Genomic DNA, 27364 nt, shown 5'->3' on the forward strand with positions numbered 1-27364 from the left:
AGCCAGCCAGAGGGAGTGTGGCACACTGGGAAGTAGCAGTGGGGAGCTTGGTTACCTCCAGGGTTTAAGGGGCAAGAGAAGAGCACTATGGGATATGACGCAGGTCCATGGAGAGGACTGGCTGATGGGAGCTGAAGGCCAGGAGAAGAACTCAGCCAAACCAGGGCCACCTGCAGGAAGGGGCGGCGGGAACAGATGCTTGGCTTTTACTCTCCGCTTCCTCCTCATGGTTTCTGTGGCTCTAAGCCAGCTGAAAGTCAGAGGACTGGTTAGCCCTTGGTGTCGCCCATATATGTCAGCCTCTTGGCACACAGAAGTGAGGAGGGAAGAGTGGAAAAGGCATCAAGAGTCACAGGGGAAGACACCCAGCCAAGGGATAGAACTGTGATGGATAACATGGAAGCAGTTCTTGCTTTCTAGTCTTTTTACCCTCAACCCTATTGGGTGGGTGGATGAATCAGGTCCTGGCAGGTCCTTAGTTTTAGAGTCATAACACAGACCACAGAGAAGGGAGAAAGCAGCATTTTTTCACCATTGACTTGCTTGTCAAAGCATTAAGATTTTAGGTGGATAATATCTGTAAGAGACAGAAGTTACAAGTCATTTTGTGTAAGGAAAACCACATACAGAGCTTTCACTTGCCAATGGATGTGTTCTGCTGAAAGCTCCAATTGGATGTGGTTGTCTTTTTGGCCTTTTATGCCTAGAGACACATCCTCTGGGCACACAGCACATAAGCAGCAGGCACTAAGAATGTAGAGCACCATTTCCTCCCCCACTGGGAACACTGCCTTTAGGAATACAGCACACAGATCTGAGAGCATCTCGTTTCTGCTTTTTTGGACATAATGCTCATGAGTTTTGTTGGTGGACAGTATAGTCATGCCCAGAGGTTGTCTCCTATTTTCAGCAATATTAGAGGTTTTGAGTGGGGGAAAGCCAGGAGAAGACCAAGAGGGTCTTTGTGGTCATTGCGGTTCAGTTGCTAAGTCCTGTGTGATTTTTTGCAGCCCCATGGTCTGTAGCCTGCCAGGCTCCTCTGTCCATGGGATTTCCCAGGCAAGAATACTAGGGGATCTTCATGACCCAGGGATTGAACCTTCTCTCCGGCATTGGCAGGTGCATTCTTTACCACTCAGCTACTGAGGAAAGCCCCAAGGGATTCTTTAACTACATAATAAGGATTTAAGTCAAAATAGCTGTTTCCTGCAGGATCTAGATTCACCCAGGGCAGCAGAAACGACCTGGGGATAGCCAGGGTCTTTTAAAGAACACAGTGTGATATGATAACACTTTGAAACAGGTAGGGGCATCACTGCAGCTTACAGTCGTCTGGGATCCTGACCCAGGCTCACATGCGTCTCAGGTGAGCAGCCTAATTCCTGGGCTGTACACAGTGGCTTGGAATTGCATAAAAAGCTACAGGAAGATTCAAATGAAGTGGTACTTGAACTCTGCCTTACAGGCATGTGGGGAGTAGTCTGTTGGCCAGGAGGCAAGAGTGTCAAAATAAATAGCGGAATGAAGGCCATTTTTATGAATTTTATTTCCAGTGCATCTTACACATTAGATGACTAATGCCCCCTGTGAACTTCTGCAAGTGGAACCAAAACTGTTTAATGAACAAGTGACTTTTAGTGCTTTATTTTCATCTAGAGCTTCATTTGAAACAGATCATCATTAGCTTTATGGTTTTAATTGTATTGAAATTCCTTGTTGTAACCTATTACTTTATAGCATTAGTTCATTAACCTGGGTGCCATGGAGCATAGTTTTAGAGCCTGTATTTATATCTGGACTAATTGCATGGATGCTTTCAGTATAGAATGAGGTATTTTTCAGATCACCACAGGAAAAATAATTTGAACCCTTTCCCAAACTTCAGGGTTTGGGATAATAAGAACCAACACACAACAAAACAAAACAAAAAGACCCTGCACATTATCCTGAATCTCTCTTGCTTTGAAATACCTACCATTCTATCAACAAGGAATTGCAGAATAGTAATTCTCACAGTATGTGATGCTGCCACATGTTTTTCATTTGGCAGTACTGTGGGAAGCACTGGTCTCTGGGCTCCCCAATCAAAACCAGGTGGCTAATGGTTACAAACTGGAGGACCATGAGGAAATTGGTGCCTTGCTCATTAGGACACATGGAGATAGAGCATCCAGGCTACTGGCCGTGGGCTTAGAAGCTCAAACAAACTAGAATGACCAAGGCACAGCTCCCCGTGGGGACCTTCGTTAATAACCCAGAAGGTGGCACAGCTGTTAACGCCCTGTTGACCTGAAGCATTTCTTCCTGGAGTGGGAAAGTGACTGATGGGGACTCCAGCATGTTGAGATCACACAGGGTGTTTTCACTTCTGCTGGAGGAAGGAACATTGAAGTTGGAATTAGGCCCTTTGTTACCTCCCAGATGCTCAACAGCAGGGGTGTTTATAATGCCCATCAACCAGGCTTTCCGTTGCACCTGTTGGGGGACCAGCTGCAGAAAGCAGGTGTATCTGGGGACTGAGAGCACGGGTGACTGTGGATAATGCTGAGGGCTGCCAGATGTACTCCACTTAAACACCGGGCCAACAGATGTGGATTTAATTAAAAGTGATGTGCAAATTTGATTATTAATTTTAACCCACTGTGTAAATGTAATATATACACATGCATGCACACACATGCTCACACACACACACACATATATTTGTAAGATATGCATTTCACAATAAATCAATGGAATGTGTTGATGTAAGTATGAGATTCACTTTTCACCAATTCCATGTACATTGTATTTTGTTCATTGGTCCACACATTGTTCATTACATTTCCATGTCTATTTAAAAAATTTTTCCCCAGGCAGGAAACTAAAATTCTGGTTTTGAATGTTTTGCAATCTTTAGAACACCCAGTTGTCAGTTTGAAATAGAGAAATTGAATCAGGCAGCCTCTGAAGCCTACGTTTACATCTGGATTAGTTACATGGAATATTCAGTGTAGGATGGGAAACTTTGACCACGGTTGTTTGTACTGTGGGTGGTGGACTCTCATGAGATTGGAATAGTCCCTTCATTTCCCATGTGCTCCTACGGCAGGAATCAACAGGCAGCAGTACTTCATGAGAAGTGTGAAGCTCAGGGGAGTGTTGATGTCACCTGCCTGGATTCTGTGTGCAGTGCAAAAGATGTCTAGGAAGCCCAAGAAGAAGGGTGTGTGTGGAGGGTGTATGGAGGGTCTTCTCACTTAGCAGTCAGAAGGTATAAGGCTTGGCCCACCACTCAGGAGAGCTGGAAGTGAGAACGCTGTCTATCCTGGAAACAACACCCTTTTTGGTTTTGAGCAGCGCTTTAAATTGGCACTAGCCAAAGATGATAGTTGCAAAGTTTTGGCATCAGAGCTGAGGGTAAAATCAGAGGATCTGAGAACATTGCCTCTTGGGGCCTTCAGAAGACTCTCCCACTTGGCTTGGAGTGCCCCAGTGTTCTTTTAGAATATTCGTTCTTATCTAAGAGCCCCTTGAAACTGTAGGCAGAAGGTTGTATATGTGTGAATATGTGCATTTTCCTTAGTGGTCTTTCATATGTTGTTTTCTTCAGATCCTTGAAGCTCCCAAAGGAGAAGACCAAAGGAGAATAGTGTTTCTTTTACTTTTTAAAAATTTTTGGCAGTGCTGCCTGGCTTTCGGGATCTCAGTTCCCCACGGTGGAAATGCAGAGTCCTGACCAGGGAAGTCCCAGAGAACAACGTCTCTTAGGTGAACTTTGTCTTAACAGCATCTTATTTCTCTTGAAGAAATTTATTCATAGCAAGAAATAGTAATGATTAAAGCAACAATGATATCAATAATGGTTAACACTTATAGCATTCATTACATTCTAGACACTGTGCTGAGCACCCTATACATATGTTAGTTCATTTAATAAGATGTTTATAATTGTCAAAAACAAAACAGGGTATTGGGCAATAATGGCAATAATGAATACTTACAGGGATGTTGAATATAGGTCGAAGAATTGATGCTTTTGAACTGTGGTGTTGGAGAAGACTCTTGAGAGTCCCTTGGACTGCAAGGAGATCCAACCAGTCCATCCTAAAGGAGATCAGTCCTGGGTGTTCATTGGAAGGACTGATGTTGAAGCTGAAACTCCAGTACTTTGGCCACCTGATGCGAAGAGCTGACTCATTGGAAAAGACCCTGTTGCTGGGAAAGATTGAGGGCAGGAGGAAAAGGAGACGACAGAAGATGAGATGGTTGGATGGCATCACGGACTCAATGGACATGTGTTTGGGTGGACTCTGGGAGTTGGTGATGGACAGGGAGGCCTGGCATGCTGCGGTTCATGGGGTCGCAAAGAGTCGGACACAACTGAGCGACTGAACTGAACTGAACTGAATATAGATATTCAAGGGCTTTCCTGCTCTGGTCTTGAATGCCAATCCTTTTCAATATTTATTGAAGTCAGTATATTAGTTTCTTTGCTGGATAACAAATTACCACAAACTTAGTGGCTTTAAAAAATGTCCACTTATTTCAGTTTCCATGGGCTAGAAGGAAGGAAAGCTTATTTAGATGATAAAGACATCCTAGGCTGTAATGTAGATGTCTATTCTGAGGCTTGACTGGGGAAAGATGTATTTACATATTCCCTCTGATAGTTGGCATGAGTTGTCTTCCCCTTTTCTTGTTGGCTGTTGGCTGGAGGTACTGTTCAGCTACTGCAGGCTGCTTACTATATGACCCTCTCATAATAAGACAGCTTACTACTTTAAAGCCAGCAAGGGAGCCTCTCTCTCTGCTGTTTGCTAAGATAAACCCTCATATGTAACAGCATGGCCATGGGAAAAACAGCCTGTGACATATAATGTTTTAAGAGAGCGACAGCCCATCACTTGCAACATAGTCTGTGGGTTAGAAGCAAGTCATAGGTTCCATCGAAATGCAAGGAGAGAGGACTATACATTAGGGTCTTTTTATGTGTGTTGGCCCCAGCCAACACTGTATGCTGGTACAGTTTAAGCTAGTTGTTTGAAATATATATATATCAGGGTGGAGGGCATCATTTTCTACTTTAGCTTTTTGCTTCCAGTCTACAGGGAGCAATGCTGCTTCCCAGATGTGCTTTGCACGCCAGGCCGCTGAGCCTTTGCTCTCAGCTGTGCTCCCAGCCTGCAGTGCCCTCCCATATCCTCTCCATCTGTTACTGCCATTGGCAGACTAAAAGGCTCAGCTCAAATACTGTGGCTTTCCTGAAACCTTCCCTGATCCTCCCACTCTGTGGGTGGCATGGGAACCTGTGGTGGTACCGTTCTTATAGCAAGCACTTAATTCTGGATTGCATCATCGTTACTTGTATAAATAACTGTCTACTTCAAAAATGGAATCACTTCTTACGTATTACACATTTTTAAAATTTTTTTGCCAGAGCCCATTATTTTCTGGGCTTCCCCAGTGGCTCAGCTGATAAGAACCCTCCTGCCAAAGCAGGAGATGCAAGAGACATGGATTTGACCCCTGGGTTGGGAAGATCCACTGGAGAAGGAAATGGCAACTCACTCCAGTATTTTTGCCTGGAAAATCCCATGGACAGAGGAAGCTGGTGGGCTGTAGTCCATGGGGTCGCAAAGAGTTGGACACGGCTGAGAGACAGCGCACACGCTTTATTTTCACATGGGAAGTACTAAATAAATGTTTGTTGAATATATTTCCCCTAAAGAACTGACCCAACTTTTAAAGTTCTGCCTTATTTATTTTTGACTGTGCTGTGTCTTTGTTGCTGTGTGTGGGCTCTTCTCTGGTTGTGGTGAGCTGGGGCTACTCTCCAGGTACATTGCGTGGGCTTCCCATGGGCAGTGGCTTCTCTTGCTGCGGAGCACCAGCTCTAGGCATGCAGGCTTCGGTAGTTATAGTACGTGGGCTCAGTAGTTGTGGCTTGGGGGCTCTAGAGCATAGGCTCAGTAGTTGTGGCACACAGGCTTAGTAGCTCTGTGGCCTGTCTTCTTGGAGCAGGGATTGAACCCATGTCTCCTGCCTTGGCAGGCAGATTCTTAACCACTGGACCATCAGGGAAGTCCCTTAAGTTCTTCATCGTTTAAAGAATGAAAAGAAGCAACAATCCATTCTTGGTACTGGTTTGGGTTTCTTCCCTTAGAATGGGGACAGAACACTTGCTTTAAATCCTTTCCTTTTTTCTCTACCCCAAATGAGCTACAGCAAGTACCCCTGTAGGATCCACTCAGGGCCTAGTTAGCCCAGCTTGAAAAGATTCCCAAAGGTAAAAGCTACTGAACAAACCATTTTTAACAGTGTTCTGCTTCTTAGCGAGGTATTGTGCCCCACTTGCGCTGCATTTTCTTCCTGCCATTTTGATGCCTAAAGCAGATGTTCCTGCTGGCCAGTCCCTCCAGGTTGGTGCCATGCAGAAAGCATCCAGACTATGTTGCAGTCTGCCTCCCAGCCATTGAAAGGGGTTTCTGGTGGGGCCTGGCATCCCAGGGGCAGTTTAGGTGCTGTTGTTCAGAGGTGAAGCATCATATTTTATTCTCCCTAATTATTGGCTCAATGTTAGAATTTTTGCCTCTCCCCCCCATTTCTTTTCTTTCTCAGTGTGTAGTGATAAGAGCTCTCTCATACAACCAGTTCAAATAACTACTGTCTATTTTGGGGGGTACTGTTAGCACAACATTAATAAAATATGATCCAAATGGTGTTTTCAGATGCAAACTTGCATTTCTATCTCCTTACCCTGAGGCTGATTACCACCTGGAGTAAGATGAAAGAAAAAGATTTAAAAACAGAGGGAAGGGAAATTCAGGTAAAGCAGCAAGAAATATTCCTGACATTGGACCCTGTAAGGTCTAGGATTGATTTCTTATGTTTAATATGAAAGAGGAGAATGAAAAAGCTGTCCTAAAGCTCAACAGTCAAAAAATGAACATTATGGCATCTGGTCTCATCACTTCACAGCAAATAGATGGGGAAAAAGTGGAAGTAGTGACAAATTTTATTTTCTTGGGCTCCAGAATCTCTGTGGATAGTGACTGCAGCCACAAAATTAAAAGATACTTGCTCCTTGGAAGAAAAGCTATGACAAACATTGACAGCATATTAAAAAGCAGAGGCATCACTTTGCCAATAAAGGTCCATCTAGTCAAAGCTATGTGTTTTCCAGTAGTCATGTATAGATATGAGAGTTGGACCATAAAGAAGGCTGAGTGCCAAAGAATTGATTCTTTCAAATTGTGGTTCTGGAGTAAAGACTCAAGAGTCCCTTCACTGCAAGGAGATGAAACCCGTCAATCCTAAAGGAAATCAATCCTGAATATTCATTGGAAGGGTTGATGCTGAAGGTCCAGTACCTTGGCTACCTGTTATGAAGAGCCTACTCATTGGAAAAGACCATGATGCTGGGAAAGATTGAGGGCAGGAGGAGAAGGGAGCAACAGAAGATAAGATGGTTGGATGGCATCACTAAACCAACGGACATGAGTTTGAGCAAACTCCAAGAAATAGTGAAGGACAGGGAAGCCTGGTGGGTTGCAGTTCATGAGGTCCCAGAGTCAGACATGACTGAGTTACCGAACAACACCGACAGTCAAGTGAACCAGATATTGCAGAGCTGGAAAAGAAGAAATTCCATCTTAGCAGAATGAAAGTGAAAGTGTCAGTCACTTAGTCATGTCTAACTCTTTGTGACCCCATGAACTGTAGCCCATCAGGTTCCTCTCCATGGAATTCTCCAGGCAAGGATACTGGAGTGGGTTGCCTTTTCCTTCTCCAGGGGATCTTCCTGACCCAGGGATCTGAACACAGCTCTCACATTGCAGGAAGACTCTATACCCATCGAACCACCAGGGAATACTGATAATACAGATAACGTGGATGTAGTAAGAGTCATCATGGAGGGTTGCTGACTGTCCTTGGAGTTGCTTTGTCTCCCTGCCTCCCCCAGTGCACCTATGCAATTCCTTTCTGAATCTTGCATAAATATAAGAAACATAACATCTTAACTATCATTTCTACAAGGCAGTATCAGCCAGACTTAGAATTTGCAATTTGTTTAGTAACCAGAGCTTTAATGAAGTGGCTCCATGGACATGGATCATGTTCCTAGAGAACCCAGGACAGAACTGGTCCCAATATGAGCATGGCCATTTGGCCACACAAGGGGGTGGTGCCTGGTGGTAGTGATGGCTGCTTTGTCATTTAGGAAGCTTCCAGAGCAGCTGAGAATGCAGCCAGATTTCAAAGTGGATCTGAGGTAAATAACTTGTTCAGTATTAAAAGAATGACGATGGAAAACCAAAGCAACATATATCCTGAGAAACTGAGGGCTGTCCAGTGCCAGGAAACATACAGGGGTGGAGGTTTCCTCTAGACATGCTGCTTGTATTTCCCTGAGACACAGAATTTTTGTAAAGCTACTGGGATTGTGGACTTTCCTCATGGCACAGTGGTAAAGAACCCGTCTGCCAATGCAGGAGACACAGATTCAATCCCTGATCTGGTAAGATCCTCTGGAGAAGGAAATGGCAACACACTCCAGTATTCTTGCCTGGGAAATCCCATGGACATAGGAGCCTAGTGGGCTACAGTCCATGGAGTCACAAAAGAGCTGAACATAACTTAGTGACTAAATGACGACAACAACAACAACAACAACCACGGGGGTTGTATTCAGAGAAAACAGTAACCGAGAACTAGGTAGTTTTAGGGGCGAGATAGCTCCAACTTTGTGTAAGGAATTACTATGAGTTTTAACAGTTGATTATTTAAACATTTTCCTAAAGTCTGTGTTTGTGTTTATTTCTATCAGCAGTGGCTGTGAACACCCAGTTAAGGGGGATGGGGGTCTCAGGATTTGAATAGACAAAGTGCTGCTTTCTAATGCTTTTATCTGTGGACATCACCATGCTCCAATCAAACCTCCAAACATCTGTAGAACAGGTGGTACATACCAGGGCTGGGGTAGAACTCTTTTCCCAGGAGGCCCTCTACTCTCTTCATCTGTCCCTGAATAAAAGTTCACCCCATCTCCACCTTTGAAGTGTCAGCTATAGTAACTCATAGATGACAGCAAGGATGTCCCAACACTCCCAAGGTATGGCTAACAGTGGAGATACTAATAGTTTGGGAGAGTAAATGCAGTAATAGCTATAAAGCCCTTGTATGTTAGTTGCTCAGTTGTGTCTGACTCTTTGTGGCACCATGAACTGTAAGCCTGCCAAGCTCCTCTGTCCATGGAATTCTCCAGGCAAGAATACCGGAGTGGGTAGCCACTCCCTTCTCCAGTGGATCTTTCTAACTCAGGGATTGAACCTGGATCTCCCACATTGCAGATGGATTTTTTTTACCACCTGAGCCACTAGGAAACCCTTTGTTATTTTGATTGCTGTTAGCTATTTTTTCAAATCATTTTTGTTGATGGACCAACTCCCTTCATGGGTCTGACATTAACCTGTATCTTTCACACCTTCTCATTTGCTTCCTATATTGTGAGGCTACAATAATGAGTCATGGGATATGTTTTCTGTTTAATTAATTTTTTAAAAAATAAAAATAACTTTTTCCCACTATACTGGGATATTGAAATAGTTTAGCTCAAAAGTTTGAGGCTGAATATGTATTTTTGCCATATTAGTGAGAAGATAGTTGCTATTCTAGAAATAAATCAGTTTATTTATTCTAGAAATAAATCAGTCTGATAATGCTAGGGCAGTGGTGATTTTGCCCCCCAGGAGACATTTGGCAATGTTTGGAGGCATTTTTGAATGTCATAACTTGGGGGAGGGCCCTTTTGGCATGTAGCAGATAGGGATCGTGGATGCTGCTAAACATTCTACGTGCAAGACAGTCTCTCTGTGTGTGTGCGCTAAGTCACTTCAGTCGTGTCCGACTCTTTGCAACCCCTTTGGACTGTGGCCTTCCAGGCTTCTCTGTCCATGGGATTCTTCAGGGAAGAATACTAGAGTGGGTTGCCATTTCCTCCTCCAGGGGATCTTTCCCATCCAGAGATTGAACCCACATTTCTTATGTCTCCTGCACTGGCAGGCAGGTTCTTTACCACTAGCACCACTGTATTAGTGATTTAATAAAAGGGCTGTGTAACAAAACAGACAAAACAGATTACCATTAATTTAATGGCTAGCTTTATTATCACAACATAGATTTAACTTACAGTTCTATAGGTCAGAGGTCTTTCATTTGGCTCCCAGGGTTAAAATTAAGGTGTCATCAGAATTCAGTTCCTTTCTGGATGCTTTTGGTGAGAATTCACTCTATCTGCATTTCTTGACTTGTGGCCCCCCTCCCCTGTATTCAAAGCCAACAGTGGCAGGTCAAGTCCCTTTCAAGTTTCAAATCTCTCCTGCCTCTTCCATCATCACATCTCTTTGGACCAACTGTTTTGCCTCCATCTTTCACTTTTAAGGGCTCCTATGATTACGTTGGGGCTTTCCTGGTGGAACTATGCAGGTAATCTCTCCACTTTAAGTTCCACTGATTAGCAACCTCAATTTTATCTGTAAATTTAATTTCTCTTTGCCATATAATGTAAAAATTCACAGATTCCAAGGATTAGGTCATGAACATCTTTCAGTTCAGTTCAGTCGCTCAGTAGTGTCCAACTCTTTGTGACCCCATGAATTGCAGCATGGAGTTCACCAACTCCCAGAGTTCACTCAAACTCATGTCCATCAAGTCGGTGATGCCATCCAGCCATCTCATCCTCTGTCGTCCCCTTCTCCTCCTGCCTGCAATCCCTCCCAGCATCAGAGTCTTTTCCAGTGAGTCAACTCTTCACATGGGGTGGCCAAAGTACTGGAGTTTCAGCTTTAGCATCAGTCCTTCCAATGAACAGTCAGACTGATCTCCTTAAGAATGGACTGGTTGGATCTCTTTGCAGTCCAAGGGACTCTGAAGAGTCTTCTCCAACACCACAGTTCAAAAGCATCAATTCTTTGGCGCTTAGCTTTCTTGACAGTCCAGCTCTCACATCCATACATGACCACTGGAAAAACCATAACCTTGACTAGACGGACCTTTGTTGGCAAAGTAATGTCTCTGCTTTTGAATATGCTATCTAGGTTGGTCATAACTTTCCTTCCAAGGAGTAAGTGTCTTTTAATTTCATAGCTGCAATCACCATCTACAGTGATTTTGGAGGCCCCCAAAATAAAGTCAGACACTGTTTCCACTGTTTCCCCATCTATTTCCCATGAAGTGATGGGACCACATGCCATGATCTTCATTTTCTGAATGTTGAGCTTTAAGCCAACTTTTTCTCTCTCCTCTTTCACTTTCATCAAGAGGCTTTTTAGTTCCTCTTCACTTTCTGCCATTAGGGTGGTGTCATCTGCATATCTGAGGTTATTGATATTTCTCCCAACAATCTTGATTCCAGCTTGTGCTTCTTCCAGCCCAGAGTGTCTCATGATGTACTCTGCATAGAAGTTAAATAAGCAGGGTGACAATATACAGCCTTGACGTACTCATTTTCCTATTTGGAACCAGTCTGTTCCATGTTCAGTTCTAACTATTGCTTCCTGACCTGCATATAGGTTTCTCAAGAGGCAAGTCAGGTGGTCTGGTATTCCCATCTCTTTCAGCATTTTCCACAGTTTATTGTGATCCACACAGTCAAAGGCTTTGGCATAGTCAATAAAACAGAAATAGATGTTTTTCTGGAACTCTCTTGCTTTTTCCATGATCCAGCAGATGTTGGCAATTTGACCTCTGGTTCCTCTGCCTTTTCTAAAACCAGCTTGAACGTCTTTAAAAGACCATTATTCTGCTTGTTATAGCTCCTACAACAAAAAATTATCTGACCCCACACATGAATAGTGCTGAGGGTGAGAAAGTCTATCCTAGAGAAAGCTTCCTACTCCTGGAAGATGGTGTTTCATTCACTGTGGGTAAAAGAGAAAGATAAGCTACCTTTAAACCGATGCATCTGAAGTGTTCACATCACAGTACATTTGGCAATTTGTACAATTTGCTTTAAAAGGCACTGCTGGGTAAGATTGCTAGTCCACCGCTGGCCAAGATATGATGCTAACTTGGTCCACACGGCAAGGAAGTGAAAATCTTCCTATTAAATAAATGAAGCGGCAGCTTCTGGTAACAAACATATGAAAGAGAATATTCATCTTTTCTTCAATGGGAATAACACATGACAAAAGTGAAGCCTTCTTCACATTGTTTGTTTATAGAAAATTCTTCTCCACTGAGGCCTTATGTTAAATCTGCTCTCTGATGTTAGCATTTCCAGGATGCACAGGGCCACTGGAGTATGTTCTTATGATCTTACCATTTATTTACCTTGATACGAAACTCCAATTACTGTCAGAGATGCTTCTTGTTAAATATGGTAAGATCTCCAGCCTCTGAGTGTGTGAATATGTATTTGATTCTCTGGGGCCAGGCTCAGACAAGTTATCGAATCAGAGTTCTGGGGGCCTGGGTGCAAATTAATTAAATATCTAAAGATAACAGTGGAGAAAATTTGGGCTTTAGAGAGAAGGCTGAAATTTAGGGAGAGAGGATTAAATGGCAAGAGATTGTGAAGCTGGTTTTCTTACACAAGCTTTCTCTCCTGGCCTTGCATGGTGTGTGTATACACACATTCGTGCATATGTGCTTTCTCCTTCGCCATGAGCATTACTGTGCTTTTGTGTTGCTTTCTAGTAGCTTTCAACACCTATAGCAACTCTTTCAGGTTATCTGAAATCAGGAATCTGAATCTAACACATAACTTCCAATGACATTGGGGGAGACTGCACTCCAGATAAAATGTTAGAATTCTCCTGATTATTCTGACTGTCATATATAGTTACCAGCTTTCTTTGGGTAATCCAACTCTGTTTTATTCAAGGGCTATTCTAAAAATACAATCAAAGGACACCTACTGGCTACAAGCGACTTTGCTCATGTCTAATAGGGCTATGAAGAATGGTTTGAATTTAGTGCAGATGGGGGAAAATACGTGCTGTCATCAAGAGCCTATCACACTTCTGACTTATAAAATATCTTGACTGGAGTCTGGCCAGAGTGAGTCTGAGGTGGGCGCTTTAGTGAGGATGAATGTATTGGGTCAGATAAAGGAAGGACAGAAGCAGAGCTTAACTAGACTGTAAATTGAACAGAATGGGATACTGTTATTTTTAGCTTGGTGAATAGAAAAATGTTACTCTGCTCATCTCTTATTCCATTTTTTGAGTTGCGTTTAGTCTCTGTTTTAGGGTTATATATATATATATATATTTTTTTTTTTAGAAAATTATTTATTTCTGGGACCCACAGAGGCCTGCTTTGGGGGAGCACTGAAGTTCTGTGGTTTTGAATGTGAAACATAAACGTTTGCATCATTGTTGTTGCTGAGATGGGGAATTTTCCAGGGAAACATTTCATCCTTCACTGAAATCTGCTCTGCGCTTAGGCCTAGGAGAATGATCATTTCCTCGGTATAAAGTACATGCCTGCAGCAGCTCAGTTATACTTTATGACCCGGAGCGTATCAACAATGTGATTTGGAAATCCAGCTTGGTTCCTCCTTTGCCTTCCATCTTATCATCTGTGGAAGTTGTTTTGCCATTCTTCTCTGATATGAAGAAGATGGAAGCAATGCAGTTTTAGTTGTGAGAGGTAAAATGTTTTCAGGCTTCTCTTTTGTACGATAGTAATTAGCACAAAGGGATTGTGATATGTCAAAACCCTAAAGACATTCCAAGACCCAAATGCAGATTGGGAGGACGGACTTTCCAAGATGGAGGAAGCAAGGTGTGGCGTTATGTGGTGGCTCCAGACGCTGAGTGCCACTGGAGACCCCGACAGGACTTGGTGAAACCTGGATCCCAGGACCCCACTCTGCAAGTTTCTGATCGAGTCTTTCTGGGGCAAGGCCCTAAAATTTGCATTTCTAACGCATTGCCAGGGGCTGCTGCTGTTGGTATCCCAGGTCACACTTTGAGAACCAGAGCATGGGGTGTACACAGTGACCTTGAACCTGGTGTCCCCCCTGCCCATGTGCCGGGTCTTGTTCCTAGGACCAAGTCCCAAATCATAATTTGCATGTTAAGAGATCTCGGGTCATTTGTTTGCACATTAAATTCAAGAAGCACTGATGGAGTTTCACTGCCCCTTATTTTCCTCATCTGAAAAATGGGAATAATACTTATTTCCCAGGCTGTTGTGAAGTGAAATGTATATCATGGGCTTAGCTGTAGTGCCTGGCACACAGTGTGCCCTCAGCAAATGTTACCAGGTATAAGTATTAAGCCCACTTGGAATAAAACAAGTAATTTCTTTCCTTAGAGGTCAAAGTCATATGTTTCTACTTACAATTTTTTGATTCTGTGTATTTCTCCTTTCCTTGGGAGTACAAACAAATGACAGTAGTAGGTTTGAGGACAAATGGGTTTCCTGTTTTATTCATTCCCATTATATATGCTTTGACTAAAGTATCTTCAGTTATTTTAATGGAGTGTGGGGAGAATCCTGACAGTAAAATTAGTAATAAAAGATTTGTATATTGAGCACTTTTTAAAGAGCTGTAGTAGAAGTGCTTAAAGTCAGTCAGACTCCAGTAGGCTGTGGACACTGAATAAAGTCGGAAATTGGCCTAAGACTTTGCCCCTTTCCTTCTCCTATCTTTGTTTAATCCATTCTTTCCAGTTCAATTCTGTAATTATTTTTAGAATTATGTGAAATTATTTTGCCTCAGTATGACTGAGGACAGGTTGGTGTGCCTTTAGAAGGCTTCTTTGCATGAAGCATTTCGGTGTTTTGTGACTCCTGAGGACCTATTCCAGCTCTCAGGTGGGCCTCCGGATCCCACCCCTCCCCATTTGCTTCTGCTGCTGTTGCTAAGTCGCTTCAGTCGTGTCTGACTCTATGCGACCCCATAGACGGCAGCCCACCAGTCTCCCCTGTCCCTGGGATTCTCCAGGCAAGAACACTGGAGTGGGTTGCCATTTCCTTCTCCAATGCATGAAAGTGAAAAGTGAAAGTGAAGTCACTCAGTCATGTCCGACTCTTAGTGACCCCAGGGACTGCAGCCTACCAGGCTCCTCCATCCAGGGATTTTCCAGGCAAGAGTACTGGAGTGGGGTGCTATTGCCTTCTCTGTATTTGCTCCTAGGACCTGGCTAATAAGTAGAAGACGCCCTGGGCAGTTTGGAGTTGTGTCACCCCTGGATCTGTAATCTGTGGGCCTGGTATCTGACCTGGGACCAGCATTATGTGCCTTGGACAGATTCCTCATCTATACTGAATCTTAGTTTCCTCATCTTTATAACTAGAAACCCTTACATTTTTCCTGTCTGTATCCCTATGTTGTCACGAGGGGCCGTTTAAGATGCCTTGAATAACAGCAGCATTGTTTATCAGTGTCACATGGGCAGATTCCTGGAATGCAAGAGTAGAGCTGGCTTCAGAGAACATTGGAGGGCCCTGGTGTCAGAAATCTGCTCCCCACACTCAGATTGGTGAGGTTTTATTAAAATTGGTCATAAAGCCGTTGGCCAATAAAGGCCAAGCATATACACACATGAGGAAGTCCTGCGGTTTGTTTCTAATCTGTGCAGCTGAGGGGCTGGCAACTTCCTTTCAGTGTCCAGCAGGTGACATACTGCTGGGAGAAGCCTGAGGCAATGACAGCTGCCATCGACTTTGTAGTGAGTGGAAGCTGTTTACTTGGCTGGATGAACAAGTGACTTTGTCCTCGTCTCCACTATGGGGGAACTTCTCTTACATGCCAAGCACTGGCTGCCTCCTGAGTACCCAGGTTTCCCCAGAGGGAGGGGAGATTGTGAAGGTCTAAACAAGGCTGCATGACTTGCATTTAGCAAGTCTATGACTTGGATCTCAGGGAAGACCATTCCTTTCTGTCCAGTCTCTCCTACGGCCTTGACTCCTAAAGATCTTATCAGGAAGCTCTTAGATACTTGTTTAGCTATATAGGTAAACAAACAACAAAAAACCATTCAACTGCAAATCCTGCTAGTAAGCTTTTCCTCTTAGGGAGAAATTCAAGTTGTTGACTGTAAAGAGTGTGGTCCTACGCTTGACTCCTGGTAAGTTCCCATCTTTGAACTGTTTTCTCTTGGCCTAGTCTGCCTTTTTTGGATAGGAATTCAGATTTTTTTTCCTTTCTTGCATCCTGTTAAATCACTGATTTAATTTCTCAGTATTCAGTTTTTGCATTGTGACCTTAATGTCTATTCCTACTCTCTGTGCTGCAGATGCTAGAAAACAAAAAATGCTGCTTGAGAAAAGTTCCTCAGAGCTTGATTTCTGGATCCTATATTGGTTCTGCCCATGTGCAAGGCTAGCTTTCAGAGTTGAGTGAAACAGAATGAGAGGTAGGGCGTGGGCATCCACTTTGCTGCTGCACATAAGGCTGGAGACTGCTGTGTTCCATGCTCACCAGCTTGTGATGGTGGCCCTTTTCACCGTGGCAGAGCCCTGGAGCTTACTCCATCAGGTTCTGCATAGGTGTTTTAGGCCTCGTAATGCCTGGCAATGAATCATTCTAGGCTGAAACCAGCTAGAGTGGTTTCTGTTGGCTGCAGCTGAATCCTGATAGTGACTGGGCACCTGCCATTCTCTCTGATGTAACCCTGCAGCTTTCACGCATTGTTCTTGGCCACCCTAACCGTCTGCCCACCAGAGTGCCTGCACCTGTTATCCCAATCTGACAGGGGTCTTTTCCTCCCCTCACTCCTAGGCATGTTCCTTGGAATGAACTCTGCTGCGACCACAGCCAGTCAAGGTCTGTCCTGTGGCTTGAGCAACCGAAAAAAAATTTGCTTAAACTTGCATGTAGAAGGATGAGTTATGAGTTTGTGGGCCCTTGTTGTCATGGTTAGCACTCTGGACTTTGAATTTACATAGCTTCATGGCCTAATATGCTGATTTTCAAATGTATTGTCTTACTGGAAGCTGATCAGAAATTCTCCACACCTTCTGTCCTATTGGGTGTCCCAACTTTTCCAGACATCTGGAATTTTTCACTTATTCATCTGCCGTATTTAAAAGAGGGCTTCCCTGGTGGCTCAGAGGTTAAAGTGCCTGCCTCCAATGCGGGAGACCCAGGTTCGATCCCTGGGTTGGGAAGATCCCCTGGAGAAGGAAATGGTAACCCACTCCAGAATTCAGAAAGGGCACTTTTCATTTCAAAATTTTCCATTTGTGCAATTTTCCAGGTATTATCAAATAGCTTTCTTCAAAGAATCATTTTAGGAGAATTGAACATATGTGCTGAAGATAAGAAACCTTTGTGAAAAAAATACAGACATTTTAGAAATGAGGCATATCATGGGACATCCAGAGTCAACTGAAGTCCCTGACTTAAACTTCAGAGTTGTGGATTTTTCCTGTGGGTTCCTTGATATTGTACCATTGGTCTTCCCTTAACGCATCTCAGAGGAAGCAGCTGAACTTAGTCTTCATTCAATAGAATGGTCAGAAGTCAGGCAGTGCTTGAAGTTACTGAGAAGTCCTGCTATCTTCAATGGGGAAATATATCTGAGAGGCCAAATGGTTTTTATTCTTTTGATGTGTGATATATGTGTGAACAATCACATACAGCCTTCTCCTCTCCATCACTAAACCTGTATGCATGCTAGAAAGTGTTCTCAAAGGGATTTGTATGTCTTTTCCAAGCCTGAGTAGTGGAAGAGTGCCTAGTGATGTGTCTTGGGTAGACAGGGTGTCTTATATGTGACCAGCACACACAGGCACACACAGGCACACACAGACACACAGAGACACACACACACACACACTCACACACTCTTAAGAATTGTTCCTTTCAAAGCACAATTATTCTCTGCCTTTGAGCACAATCCATTCCGGGAAACTCTATCATAAAGCAGTCACATTTTCCCATAAGAACGATATCATAATTGGGCATTGCATTCCTGACCAAGGACCTGCCATTAAATAAACCATAGATGTGACAAAAATATGTCATAAAAGCAAAGATGCAACAGCTATAAACCTCTGTAATAATTCTAAAGAATAAAATTATGTTCTGTCATATAAATGGGCTCAAATATACTGTACACATTGATTATATAAGAAATCTCAGTGAACTATAAAGTCCATATAATAACATAAAAAGTACAAATCTAGTGCATCATAAATTTGACCTAAAACTAATATTCTAACTATAATAAACATTAAACATTTAATTAAGAATCATTTTTCTTGCCTTTTGAAGTTAGGATGACATTTTAGTATATGATTTGAATGGCCCAGTTTTCTCAAAAAGAGCTAACCCTTATGCCTTCTATTATTTCATTGAAACTTTCCATTAATAAGTAGAGGCATTTCAGAAAGCATCCCAATGACCTTGACACAATAGCCCACAGGAACACTATTGCCACTAGGCATAACATTTCAAACCACTAATTAGGGAATAGATATTATAAGGGATGATATAGATTTGTTCTGTGGAATGCTGAATGGGTGGATGGTTGTATTAGAGAGGTAAGGACTGAGAGCTGTGTCCATATGTCTAGTTCTGAGCCTTGCTGTAAACTCTGTTCTGTGTGTGTGCTCAGTTGTGTCCGACTCTTTGTGACCCCATTGACTGCAGCCCGCCAGGCTCCTCTGTCCATGTGTCTCCAGTTAATAACATATTCCATGTTTATCCAATGCTCTAGTGCTTAGTGACTTAGAAAGAACATCTCTACTTCAGTAACTGTATGGCATTCTTTTGCTTCCATTTAGAAGACCAAGTTCAAGAGACTTCAAGGTTCTGCTGCTGTTTTCTTAACAGAGAAACATTTTAAAAATCAGTAAAAATAACTGTTTAGCTTCTTTTAAATATAGCCTTTGAGTATATGGTATAGGAATACTATACATTTTTATTCATTTCTTCCAGTGTCTGGAGAAATGCCTAGCACATGATTGGTGTTCCATAAATATTTGTGCAAAAGAAAGAAAGGAGAGAGAGAAGTGGGGGTGAGGAGAAAGCAGAAAGGGAAATGAATTGCTCTTATAAGAGCTTTAACCACCTCAGGGTTCCTAGGACAAACCTTAGAGTTGCTTATAGAGAAGATGCCTTGACGAGTTCAGGAAAATTTCAGCAAAAGAATAACTGGCCAGTTCAAATTCCACAAGCTGAAGACACAGGAAATCAGATGAGTGAAGTCTAGAGCAGGGCACTTTAAGAATCAGTATAATTCAGGGGATCAGGCAAGATACTCATCACCTACCTCCTCTTTTCTTACTCATTCTCTGCAGGTCCTCTCATCCACCCCACTTCATCTCATACATTTCAACTTCGGCCTGTAACTCAATAGCTTCTAAACCTGTCTTTGCAGTTCAATCTCTTATCTCAGATTCTGGTACTTATATCTGAGTATCTACTGGACTTATCTGTTTGTCCTCAATGCAGCTCAAATTCACCTTAAAGCTAAATGAATTATTGTTTCTCACCCCAAATTTTAGTATCTTTATATTTTTAGTTTCTATTTTTACCTTCTTCATTCATTGGACTTTCTTAAGCAAAAGAGAGGGAAGAGTATATTTGAACAAATCTGAATTCTTTCCATTGCTACATCCTGTCTTGTTTTCAGGTGAAAGGAACGCAGCACCCAAAGTCCTGGCTAGCAGGTCCCGTTGTGTTGGTCTCTGGGCTGGAAGCAATTTCTTAAGAGCTATGCATATTGAAAATCATACGTTTTTAGAAAAAGCCATTTACAGTGTGTATCCTCAATGCTTTCAACACATTTCGAGAGTGGGCTTTCTGGTGTCAGAATGGATTAGCTCTGGGGAGGGTGGCTGCAGGAAGGTTCAGGAAGAACCTAGGTCTGTGAAGTTTCCCAGGATATAGAACTTTCAGTACTGAACCAGGACAATTCCAGGTAAACTGGGGTAGCTGGTTATCTTGTAAAGGGATATATATTCTCAATACTGTGTAGTAACAGGAAGTAAGTCAATGAAAGTGATGAGTAGAAAATCTGTTGGTTAACATCAGATCTTTTTGGCCATATCAGCACATAAAAGTGACAATATTATATTCATATTAACTTGCTTAGACTCTGAGAAGCAGTGGATTTTTAATGCAGTAGTTTTCATTGATATAGGTTTGTGAAATATTTATTGTTGAATCCATGAGCTAGTATTCAGATATTTAATATAGACAAGTATTATAAATCTCTGAACAATTGTGTTTATATGATGATCTGGTGTCATCCATTAAAATTCCTATATAGAGAGTAATGTTTATTCAGCCAATGTGTAGGCATTGGTTTGACCAAATGTGAGAAGGCAAAGGGATATTTGAAATACTAATATTCCAAAGACATATTCAAACAAATATTCCATTTACTATAGTGGGCATTTTAAATTACTTAAGAATGGCTGGCTTTTATGGTCAATTGGATAGCTTTGTTGCTGGTAATAAGTCATAAATTTTAACACATCACCTTTTTAAGACTATCCAGGACAATATATTAAGGTGAAGAGAATATGTAAGAATTTATACAGCATGCCAATTTTGTTGTAATTGTTATTAATAAATTAGTAAGGAGGGAGTAAGAAAAAATGAATTTCTGGAATTCATTAAATTGAGGGTAACTTTTTGTGCATGAGCCAGTTATTTCTAAGAGTACACAGAGGAAGCAGTGCCAAGATACCATAAAAATGGGGAAAATGTCTAGTGGGACATCATAGCATTGGACATTGTTTAGGTATTATAATTCTAGTTAAAGAGCAAATGAAAATGAATTTGACTCATTTCCCAGAAAGCTCACTTTATATTTTAATGGGTACATATGTAGACGAATTGCCTAGGTTTTATCCGTTATGGGGCCTTATCAAGTTAGCTACCCTCTTCAAGCCTTGATTTTTTTCCATTGGTAAAACTGAAATGAAGGCATTATCTCTTAAGTTGGTGGGTTGAGACTGTGAATGTAAAACTGTTAATAGACTGCTTGAAAGAGTGTTACTTGATATTATTTCATGCATTGCATATTATTATATATTAATATACATACTGTAACAATTACTACATAATATGTTTGTATACTACCTTAGCTCAGCCACCATACTTTGGCTGCCTTTATTTCACACAGTTCTGGAGGCTGAAAAGTCCAAGGTCAAGATTTCCCAGATTCAATTCTAGGTCAAGATGCCCCAATTCAATTCGGGTGTCTCAGGCTCTCTTCCTGACTTGCAGACAGCTGCCGTCTTGCTGTTTCCTTATGTGATAGGAAGAGAAGGCTCTGGGGTCTCTTCCTCTTATAAGGGAATTTCATCATGGATGCTCTACCCTCATGACCCCCTCTGAACCTCCCAAAGGTCCCATTTTCAAATACCATCACACATGTTAGGACTTCGTTTTCAGGGGGATATAAATATTCAGTCCATTACATATATAATATACTAAAACTTTTTATACTTTATATATAAAGTATCAGTTCAGTTCAGTTCAGTTGCTCAGTCGTGTCTGACTTTTTGTGACCCCATGAATCGCAGCACGCCAGGCCTCCCTGTCCATCACCAACTCCCAGAGTTCACTCAGACTCACGTCCATCAAGTCGGTGATGCCATCCAGCCATCTCATCCTCTGTTGTCCCCTTCTCCTGCCCCCAATCCCTTCCAGCCTCAGGGTCTTTTCCAATGAGTCAACTCTTCGCATGGGGTGGCTAAAGTATTGGAGTTTCAGCTTTAACATCAGTCCTTCCAATGAACACCCAAGACTGATCTCCAAAATAACAAAACAGCTAATATTTGTTAGTTATTATTAAATAAATTTTGGGATTATCAGTGTTGGAATATGCAACTGAATGAAATGCCATCTGGGTGTTACACTAGAATAGTTGGCAATTTTTTGGTCATTATTTTGCCCTTACTGTGAAAATGCCTTGAATATGATCATTTGAAGGATCACACATTACCAGAAATGGGTTAAATGTATATGAAATGATTAAAAGGAAAAACTGTGCAAACATCATTAGTTGGGAAAAAACTTGTAGTAAATGCATTCATTGAGCTCCAGATGTAAGCTTCATCATGGATTGCTATTCATTAGCTTAGAGGATTCTACCTTTCTGAGAGCTATCAGATGGAAAACTCTTTGTTGGCTCAGTACTGTTTGAAAATACAAGATCTTTGCAATGCTCATACTCTTGGTAAAATGTAAACAGTTCTTCAAATGATTTAATGACAGGGACAAATTTAAAGAAACTTAATTGCAAATCACCAACTGATAATCATTAACATTGGAAGCCTAAACATGACCTAGGGTTGCTAATTTGCTAATAATTTTTTTATAAGCACATATAAATCATTAGTAGGAGATAAAGAGTGGGCTGAAATAAGTGATAAATTGAATGAACTTGCAGTAAATACAGGAAATTCTGATGCTGGAGGAGCTCAGGTATGTGTCCAACAATAGGGATGAAGAACAAATAGATTTGATGAAGAAGACTAATTCAAGTAAGTGGGATTATCTGTTTCAAGAATTGGAGAAAGGAAGGGTTGTGTGTGTGTGTGTGTGTGTAGATGTTTGTTGAATGAATGATGATGAAGGGATGGGGACTGGGGTTAGCTCAGGGCGACACCTAGATTTATGCTGATACTCTTTCTTATCTGCCACTTGTGGAAGATGGCGAAAGGAACGGGAAGGAACCTGAGTTGGGAGAGATCCCAAATCCTGAAAGGAGAGATGGGACCAACTGGAGCATACGGAGCATACGAAGCTCTCTGTAGCATCTTCACAATTGTCAGTAATTACACGTTCCATCTCCTGATTGGTGGTTCCTGGGGGAGGGGGCATTGTTCCCTGCTGATGAAGTTTAATGTCAAGTGTAGACTGATTTGCTTTACCTTCAGGCCCTTTTTTCTCAATTTAGAGATGGCGGCTGTTTTTCTGTCAGACACAAGCTTCACTTAATGACTGTGTAGTTTATTACCCAGTAGGTCATATCCTGTATATTTTAAGAACAAACACCTCAGAGACTGTGCCTTGGTGGAAGGAGATGACATGTGTCACTGCTGTTATTTTCACTGCAGCTTGGTGGAAAAACTAATTACCTTTTCATCTGGGCAAATTCAGAGGTCAGTTTACCACTAGTATATCACTACATGACAGGGAACACGGGTAATTAGGTGGGATGTGTAACCTGGATATTCCATGGATCTCATTACATCTTATTTAGAAAGGCTATAATTTGATTGGTGGAAAATTAAGGCATCTTCTCATGGGTCATTTTATCTTTCTGCAATAATAATTCTTGGCTTGATTAAAAATTGATCCAGTGTCTTCAAGTGAATTTATTATTGCTGCAATCTATCACCCCCAGACAGATAATCTGGTTCCCATCTTTATCTGATTTGAAAAATCTGTCACTTATTATGTGTTGTTTTTTTCAATCATTTAAATTGATAGCTTTCTAGGAAAGTGCGTGTAACCCCAGGTTTCTTGGAGAAAAGCTTGCAGAGGGTGTGGGTGCATACTCTTATGGTAAAGGATTGGATAATCTGTCAGTTTTAATAAATCGATTTTGAATCGGTCTATGGTAACATTTTCTCTATTAAAAATAATCAAGCTCCATTTTGAGGAATGAGAACAGTTGAAGGATAGTATGATGGCAGACTGTTTTTCCTCCTTGTCTCTCTCTCTTGCTCCAGCATCTTTTGTTGAACCAGAGGGCTTTATTCGTTCCTTTAAAGATTCTCCCAAGACTGCAAAATGCAAACTCAAATCCTGGTGAGTCAACCAGAATATGTTTAATGACCTTCACGAAGTTACAGAACATCAGTCCATATGCAGGGGAAACATTTTGAGTTAACTTAGGCATTCAAGGAAACATATTAAATTTAATTATTCACATTTTATAGTTCTCTTAGCTCATGAGTCCAATGGAAGATATAAAACTTACAATCATCAAATGTATTTTTGACCTTTACTTTAATAATAGTTGTTTAGTTGCTCAGTAGTGTCTGACTCTTTTGTGACTCCATGGACTGTAGCCTGCCAGGCTCCTCTGTCCATGGGATTTCCCAGGCTAGAATACTGGAGTGGGTTGCCATTTCCTCTTGCAGGAGATCTTCCCGACCCCAGGATCAAACCCATGTCTCTGCATCTCCTGCACTGCAGGCAGATTCATTACTGGTGAACCACTGGTGTGTATGTGTGTATGTGTGTGTGTGTTAGTCGCTCAATTGTGTCTGACTCTTTGTGACTCCATGGATTGTAGCACAGGCTCCTCTGTCTGTGGGATTTTCCAGGCAAGAATACTGAGGTTTAAGTTTCAGTTCAGTTCAGTTCAGTTCAGTTGCTCAGTCGTGTCCGACTCTTTGCGACCCCATGAATCGCAGCACGCCAGGCCTCCCTGTCCATCACCAACTCCTGGAGTTCAGTCAGATTCATGTCCATCGAGTCAGTGATGCCATCCAGCCATCTCATCCTCTGTCATCCCCTTCTCCTCCTGCCCCCAATCCCTCCCAGCATCAAAGTCTTTTCCAATGAGTCAACTCTTCGCATGAGGTGGCCGAAGTACTGGAGTTTCAGCTTTAGCATCGTTCCTTCCAAAGAAATCCCAGGGCTGATCTCCTTCAGAATGGACTGGTTTAAGTATAGAGAGGTTATTTAATATCCTGAAGTTACATAGTTGGTAAGGGGCCCCACCAGGATTCAAATCCTGATGGTCTGACTCAAGAGTAGGGTAATTATCACTACAGATGTCCCCTCTCCCCCTTTTTTTTGAAAGTTTGCCTTATGCCACTTTGCTTTTATAAAACACCTACGTTAGTACTATAATGAGACTGCTAGTCTTAGAATTAGCTTTCTGAGGACAGATAGAAGGAAGCCTTTAGAGTAAGCTTAAAGCCAACAGTTTCAATAAAACAATAAGTACATATTTATTAAAGGCTTCCCATAATTGAAGCAGCATTCTTAGGTAATTGGGAATACAAAAATAATGACAAGATTTTCACTAATAATATATAAGCAGAAAAATAAATAATAGAAATGATAAAATGTAACAGTGCAGTATCATCATGCAAGAATTTATTCCAAACTGCTAACACAGGGTTGGGGCTATAGATATTCAGAGGAGATGAGAAACCCTGGGCTGGAAGAAGCACAAGTTGGAATCAAGATTGCCAGGAGAAATATCAATAATCTCAGATATGCAGATGACACCACCCTTATGGCAGAAAGTGAAGAGGAACTAAAAAGCCTTTTGATGAAAGTGGAAGAGGAGAGTGAAAAAGTTGGCTTAAAGGTTAACATTCAGAAAACTAAGATCATGGCATCTGGTCCCATCACTTCATGGGAAATAGATGGGGAAACAGTGGAAACAGTAACTGACTTTATTTTTCTGGGCTCCAAAATCACTGTAGATGGTGATTGCAGCCATGAAATTAAAAGACACTTACTCCTTGGAAGGAAAGTTATGACCAACCTAGGTAGCATATTCAAAAGCAGAGACATTACTTTGCCGACTAAGGTCCGTCTAGTCAAGGCTATGGTTTTTCCTGTGGTCATGTATGGATGTGAGAGTTGGACTGTGAAGAAAGCTGAATGCCGAAGAATTGATGCTTTTGAACTGTGGTGTTGGAGAAGACTCTTGAGAGTCCCTTGGACTACAAGGAGATCCAACCAGTCCATTCTGAAGGAGATCAGTCCTGGGTGTTCTTTGGAAGGAATGATGCTAAAGCTGAAACTCCAGTATTTTGGCCACGCCATGTGAAGAGTTGACTCATTGGAAAAGACTCTGATGCTGGGAGGGATTGGGGGCAGGAGGAGAAGGGGATGACAGAGGATGAGATGGCTGGATGGCATCACCAACTTGGACATGAGTTTGAGTGAACTCTGGGAGTTGGTGATGGACAGGGAGGCCTGGCGTGCTGCAGTTCATGGGGTTGCAAAGAGTCGGACACGACTGAGTGACTGAACTGAACTGAACTGAATAACTGTAGGTGCAGCAACCCTGGAATAATTCATGGGAGAGGAGGGTTTTGCACTGAGTCTTGAAGAATAATCTAGAATCTAGAGTGAGAGAGCAGAAATAGTTTTCTTAATAGGGAGAATAAAGTGAGAAAAGCACAGAAATGGGAAGGAATCAGATGATTTGGGGAACACATATCTGGAAAAGAAGAGATGGGATTGTGGGAGGACAGAGAAAAAGCCGGTAGATCGTTTGGGCCCAGATATGGAAACCTTGTGCATAAAGGTCTGGAGAGTGGAATTTGTCTAAGGGGCCAGAGTAAGCTGGAGGCTTACATTGAAAGCTCTGATGCAAAAGGTGGTTGTGAGCAAAGCAGACCTTCGGTGGGTGGGTTGAATGTAGGAAAACTGTAAGTTAGAGAATAGGTGATGTCAGAGAGCTGCTTGCTGATCCACTACAAGAGGCGGATAGTTTTGGCCCTGGAGAAGGGTGGCATGAAGGTCTTCAAAAGCATCCAACTGAAGCTGTTGTGATGTGGTCTCAGGACTAGAGCCTATGAAACCACTATTCCTTACCAACCCCACCCACCAACCTGTCCCCCATGTTCTGCCTCAGCTCCCCGTGTCCACTCAGGCTCATGTTCCCCGTGTTGAACAGATGCAACCTGATTTCCTGTCCTGCTCCGATTGCTCCCTCAGCTCGGTTGTTCCTGGTTCTCCACTCCCCCAGCCTGATTTTAGCCTCATGACTTGGCATTCCTCTTCTAGTCACTTCTGTGGCTGCCTCCCACTTATCTGCTTCTCTGGTTTATTGCAACTCATGACGCTCCGGCCTGGTGGCCTCCCCTGCCTGCCTTCCTCACCAGCGCAGCCTGACATGGACACCAGTTAGGAGGGAATTGCCATAAAAATAGATCACAGAGTGTCAATGGCTGACAATAGGGGTTAACAATTGGGTTTTAGAGGAAGAGACAGTTATGATAGTATGTAAGGTTTTTCACTTTTTTTTTTAAGAAAGTTTTTCTTAAAATTAAGTCACTTTTAGGATCTTAGATCTTAGGATCTTAGATTTTAGGATCTTAGGATCTTTATTTTTTGGGCTCCAGAATCACTGCAGATGGTGACTGCAGCCATGAAATTTAAAGACGCTTGTTCCTTGGAAGAAAAGTTATGACCAACCTAGATAGCATATTAAAAAGCAGAGACATTACTTTGCTAACATAGGTCTGTCTAGTCAAGGCTATGGTTTTTTCAGTAGTCATGCATGGATGTGAGAGTTGGACTACAAAGAAAGCTGAGCACCAAAGAATTGATGCTTTTGAACTGTGGTGTTGGAGAAGACTCTTGAAAGTCTCTTGGACTGAAAGGAGATCAAGCCAGTCCATTCTAAAGGAAATCAGTCCTGAATATTCATTGGAAGGACTGATATTGAAGATGAAACTCCAATCCTTTGGCCACCTGATG

At 42.2% G+C, this 27364-nt stretch overlaps 1 non-coding gene across 1 annotated transcript; it reads left to right on the plus strand.

Moving 5' to 3' along the window:
• Positions 1–17034: 17034 nt before the first annotated feature.
• Positions 17035–17106, plus strand: TRNAW-CCA. Its single transcript has one exon. It is a non-coding gene; the product is annotated as a tRNA-Trp (tRNA).
• The last annotated feature ends 10258 nt before the right edge of the window (positions 17107–27364 follow it).

The sequence above is a fragment of the Oryx dammah genome, unplaced genomic scaffold (genome assembly GCF_014754425.2).
Source record: "Oryx dammah isolate SB20612 unplaced genomic scaffold, SCBI_Odam_1.1 HiC_scaffold_25, whole genome shotgun sequence".
Classification (NCBI taxonomy): Eukaryota; Metazoa; Chordata; class Mammalia; order Artiodactyla; family Bovidae; genus Oryx; species Oryx dammah.